Genomic DNA, 6,159 nt, shown 5'->3' on the forward strand with positions numbered 1-6,159 from the left:
CTCTGATATCATCATCATGCGGTATATTACTGTACAAAGCCTCGATATCTAGTAAGGCCTGCTCCCCTACATGAGTGTATACATGCTCGAGAGTCTACATGTAGGGGAGCAAGCAAAGGGAAAACCAACTCCAGAGGGATTATTCCAACTGCAAGACCTCAGGTGGTACTGGGGGAACATTATACTGTGGGGGTATCATACATACTGCATAAGGGGCATTACACTGTGGGGAATCATACATACTGCATAAGGGGCATAATGGGGGCATTACACTGTGTGGGGCATCATACATCCTTCATAAGGGGCATAATGGGGGCATTACACTGTGTGGGGGCATCATACATACTGCATAAGGGGCATAATGGGGGCATTACACTGTGTGGGGGCATCATATATCCTGCATAAGGGGCATAATGGGGGCATTACACTGTGGGGGCATCATATATCCTGCATAAGGGACATAATGGGGGCATTACACTGTGTGGGGGCATCATACATCCTGCATAAGGGGCATAATGGGGGCATTACACTGTGGGGGCATCATACTTCCTGCATAAGGGGTATAATGGGGGCATTACACTGTGGGGCCAGTAAAGGGGTCCTGTCCTATGAGAACAATACGTTTCCTCCCTTCCTGTCTCCATAGTTGGGTCGTATGTATCTATTACAGGAAACAGAACAAAAACCTTATGACTCTTATAAAGGGGCAACACAAGACCCCAAAAGAGTCTCCGTGCTGAAGGGGTTAATGCCCCCTGCGCCCAGTAATGGGGGTCTCCACATACCTCCACCTGTAGAGCCGCCACCACATATATGGCTGCTCTGTGCGCACAGGAGCTGTGATGAGGTCACAGGAGGGGAGGAGTCAGGGGTCACATGATCAGGGGCCTCAGTGGATGCAGGACTCTGCTGTGCTGGTTGTCATGGTGCTGGATGAGCTGAAGTTTATGTGTGGGGTCAGGAGGGGTTTACAGTGTGGATGTAGCAGAGCCGCGTGTGTACGAGGCGTACGGAGCGAAGCCGTGTGTGTACGAGGTGTACGGAGCAGAGCCGCGTGTGTACGAGGTGTACGGAGCGGAGCCGCGTGTGTACGAGGCGTACGGAGCAGAGCCGCGTGTGTACGAGGTGTACGGAGCAGAGCCGCGTGTGTACGAGGCGTACGGAGCGGAGCCGCGCGTGTACGAGGCGTACGGAGCGGAGTCGCGTGTGTACGAGGTGTACGGAGCGGAGCCGTGTGTGTACGAGGTGTACGGAGCGGAGCCGCGTGTGTACGAGGTGTACGGAGCGGAGCCGCGTGTGTACGAGGTGTACGGAGCAGAGCCGCGTGTGTACGAGGTGTACGGAGCGGAGCCGCGTGTGTACGAGGTGTACGGAGCGGAGCCGCGTGTGTACGAGGTGTACGGAGCAGAGCCGCGTGTGTACGAGGCGTACGGAGCGGAGCCGCGCGTGTACGAGGCGTACGGAGCGGAGTCGCGTGTGTACGAGGCGTACGGAGCGGAGCCGCGCGTGTACGAGGCGTACGGAGCGGAGCCGCGCGTGTACGAGGTGTACGGAGCAGAGCCGCGTGTGTACGAGGCGTACGGAGCGGAGCCGCGTGTGTACGAGGCGTACGGAGCGGAGCCGCGCGTGTACGAGGCGTACGGAGCGGAGTCGCGTGTGTACGAGGCGTACGGAGCGGAGCCGCGCGTGTACGAGGCGTACGGAGCGGAGTCGCGCGTGTACGAGGTGTACGGAGCAGAGCCGTGTGTGTACGAGGTGTACGGAGCGGAGCCGCGTGTGTACGAGGTGTACGGAGCGGAGCCGCGTGTGTACGAGGTGTACGGAGCGGAGCCGCGTGTGTACGAGGTGTACGGAGCGGAGCCGCGTGTGTACGAGGCGTACGGAGCGGAGCCGCGTGTGTACGAGGTGTACGGAGCGGAGCCGCGTGTGTACGAGGTGTACGGAGCAGAGCCGCGTGTGTACGAGGTGTACGGAGCAGAGCCGCGTGTGTACGAGGTGTACGGAGCAGAGCCGCGTGTGTACGAGGTGTACGGAGCAGAGCCGCGTGTGTACGAGGTGTACGGAGCAGAGCCGCGTGTGTACGAGGCGTACGGAGCGGAGCCGCGCGTGTACGAGGCGTACGGAGCGGAGTCGCGTGTGTACGAGGCGTACGGAGCGGAGCCGCGCGTGTACGAGGCGTACGGAGCGGAGTCGCGTGTGTACGAGGCGTACGGAGCAGAGCCGCGTGTGTACGAGGTGTACGGAGCGGAGCCGCGCGTGTACGAGGCGTACGGAGCGGAGCCGCGTGTGTACGAGGCGTACGGAGCGGAGCCGCGTGTGTACGAGGCGTACGGAGCGGAGCCGCGCGTGTACGAGGCGTACGGAGCGGAGTCGCGTGTGTACGAGGCGTACGGAGCGGAGCCGCGCGTGTACGAGGCGTACGGAGCGGAGTCGCGCGTGTACGAGGCGTACGGAGCGGAGCCGTGTGTGTACGAGGTGTACGGAGCGGAGCCGCGCGTGTACGAGGCGTACGGAGCGGAGCCGCGCGTGTACGAGGTGTACGGAGCGGAGCCGCGTGTGTACGAGGCGTACGGAGCGGAGCCGCGCGTGTACGAGGCGTACGGAGCGGAGTCGCGTGTGTACGAGGCGTACGGAGCGGAGCCGCGCGTGTACGAGGCGTACGGAGCGGAGTCGCGCGTGTACGAGGCGTACGGAGCAGAGCCGTGTGTGTACGAGGTGTACGGAGCGGAGCCGCGTGTGTACGAGGTGTACGGAGCGGAGCCGCGTGTGTACGAGGTGTACGGAGCGGAGCCGCGTGTGTACGAGGTGTACGGAGCGGAGCCGCGTGTGTACGAGGTGTACGGAGCGGAGCCGCGTGTGTACGAGGTGTACGGAGCGGAGCCGCGAGTGTACGAGGTGTACGGAGCGGAGCCGCGCGTGTACGAGGTGTACGGAGCGGAGCCGTGCGTGTACGAGGTGTACAGAGCGGAGCCGCACGTGTACGATTTGTAGAGAATCCTTTGCAGCAATGACAGCCTGAAGTCTGGAAGCCATGATGGGGTTGAGATCTGGTGACTGACTCGGCCATTGCAGAATTTTCCACTTCTTTACAGTAAAAGATTCCTGGGTTGCTTTCGCACTTTGTTTGTATAAAAAAGAACCTATACATGTTTGGTATCTACTAACTCCTAATGTAACTCCTAATGACCTGGAGAATAATAATGGCAGGTCAGTTTTATCATATAGTGAACATGGTAAAAAAATATAATAATTGTGAAATTGCACTATTTTTGCAATTTCACCGCACTGAATTTTTTCCCATTTTCCAGCACACGTTTGGTAAAACCAATGGTGTCGTTTAAAAGTACAACTCATCCTTCAAAAAACAAGCCCTCACATGGCCATATTGACGGGAAAATAAAAAAGTTATGGGAAGAAGGGGAGCGAGAAACGAAAACGCAAAAATTGAGAAACTCAAAAAGGGGTAAAGGGGTTAATATCAAATATTTCTAAAAAAAAAAAAATAGAAAAAAGTTAGAAAATATAAGTAATGTAAGAAAACCAGCGTATGGATCTTTTCCAGCCTGGGTCCCGGGTTATCTGGCCCATTCCATCCGGTTTTGTTCATTTGGTGCGAAATCCCTTCCCAGATCCTCTGAATTCCTACATGGGATGTAAATTCCCTCAGGACCGACCCGCTGAATTCACGGCTTATCAATGAACATTTACATTTTGTTCATATTTATCCAGAACTTTGGTTTTACTAACTATGTCGGAAAACCGTTTAAATGGTTAACATTTCTGATGAATTGTATCATTTACTTTAGTTAAATGTACAATAAAGATTTTTGGCAATGTTCACACTCTGCATCTGAGTCTGAATGGTCCACAATGTACAGTATATAATCATTGTCTTATAGCATTTTATAGAGACATTCATAAACATTTAGATATATACAGTGGGGGAATAAGTATTTGATCCCTTGCTGTTTTTGTAAGTTTTCCCACTGATAAAGAAATGAACAGTCTATAATTTTAAGGGTAGGTTAATTTTAACATTGAGATATCCCAGATACTTACTCAGCTTTTATGCACACACACTGATTACAAGCAAACAGGTCACAGGTGAGGATGTTACCTTTAGTAGTCATTCAAACCCATTTGTGTCAAATTCTGTGCATGTTATCAGGCCAAAATCACAAGGGTATGTGATGTCCGCTATTTCATCTTTCTTCTCTGTAAGACTCCTAAAACTTAATATGAATAAAACTGAATTCATCATCTTTCCACCATCTCGCTCAACCCCCCCATCTGACCTATCCATCAAAGTCAATGGCTGTCCACTCTCCCCAGTCTCGCAAGCTCGCTGCCTTGGGTTAACCCCTGACTCTGATCTCTCCTTCAAACCTCATATCCAAGCCCTTTCCACTTCCTGCTGACTCCAGCTCAAAAATATTTCCCAGATTCGCACATTCTTCAACCCTGTGTTAATCCCTTCACTGGCTCTCCATTGCCCAGAGACTCCAAAACCCTAACCATGGCATATAAAGCCACCCACAACCTGTCTCCTCCAATCATCTGTGACCTAGTCTCTCGGTACTTACCTGCACGCAACCTCCGATCCTCACAAGATCTCCTTCTCTACTCCCCTCTTATCTCCTCTTCCAAACAATCGCATGCAAGATTTTTCCCGTGCATCACCCATACTCTGGAACTCTCTACCCTAACATATCAGACTCTTGCCTACCGTGGAAACCTTCAAAAGAAACCTGAAGACCCCCCTCTTCCGACAAGTCTGCAACCTGCATTAACCCTCTCTCCACCATGCTGCTGCACAACCAGCTCTACCCTCACCTACTGTATCCTCACCCATCCCTTGTAGATTGTGAGCTCTCGTGGGCCGGGTCCCCTCTCCTCCTGTACCAGTCACTGACTTGTTTTTATTCAAATTATTGTATTTGTTGTTTGCTATGTAAATCCCTGTAAAAATGAGAGACTGTTTTAAGGCATTTTATTACTTACTGCAAAGACAAAAGTTTACATACATTTCATTAGCATTTGGTACCATTGCCCTTAAACTGAATGACTTGGGTCAAATGTTGGGGATATCCTTCCACAAGCTTCTCACAATAGTTGGTTGGAATTTGGGCCCATTCTTCCTGACAAAACTGGTGTAACTGATCCAGGTTTGTAGGTCACCTTGCTTGCACCTACCTTTTCAGCTTTGCCCATAAATTTTCAATAGGATTGAGATCAGGGCTCTGGGTCATTGTCTACTTGGAAGACCCATTTCCGCTCAAGCTTTAACTTCCTGGCTGATGTCTTGAGATGTTGATTCAGTATTGCCACATAATCTTCTTTTCTCATGCTACCATCTATTTTGTGAAGTGCACCAGACCCTCCTGCAGCAAAATAACCGCACAACAGTTGGGATGGTGTTCTTAGGCTTCCAAGCTTCTCCCTTTTTCCTCCAAGCGTAACGATGGTCATTTTGCCCAAAAAGTTCTATTTTAGTTTCATCAGACCACAGAACATGTCTCCAAAAATTAAAGGAGTTGTCCAGCACTTTTTACTGTAGACCAAATATCCCCCAATGTATTTACCCTGTTCAGATAAGGGTTTTTGTAAGGGTTTTGCTTACAGGCAACACGTGACCCCCGGCTGCATCCGGCTCTTCCTTCCGCTGATGTCACATCAAGTGAGGCGCGACAAAGTACTGGACAACTTCTTTAAGGTCTTTGTTCCTGTGTGCATTTGCAAACATTAATCTGGCCTTTTTATGTTTCCTTTGGAGTAATGGCTTCTTCCTGGCTTCGGTCCGTACACCTTGTACACATGCGGCTCCGCTCCGTACACCTCGTACACTCACGGCTCCACTCCGAACACCTCGTACAGGCATACCTCCCAACTCTTGAAGAACAGAAAGAGGCAAAACTTGTCCATGCCTCTGGCCACAACCCAATCGACGCCCATTTACCATTATCTTTCTCCCCTGGCAGGAGCAGTTGTCAGAAGGGCGCTGGTAGTGAGAGAAATTCAGCAGAAGGCCAAGACTGCAGTGTGTAGAACCAAATCCAGGACTGTCCGCTGTATCCCGGACAGTTGGGACTAGAGATGAGCGGATGGATTCCTGAGTCTCTGGTCCAGTGTCCAAATCAGTGCTACCTGGCGGCTGGACGG

The sequence above is a fragment of the Phyllobates terribilis genome, unplaced genomic scaffold (genome assembly GCF_046119375.1).
Source record: "Phyllobates terribilis strain yellow unplaced genomic scaffold, ASM4611937v1 Scaffold_453__1_contigs__length_1468511, whole genome shotgun sequence".
NCBI classification, from domain to species: Eukaryota; Metazoa; Chordata; class Amphibia; order Anura; family Dendrobatidae; genus Phyllobates; species Phyllobates terribilis.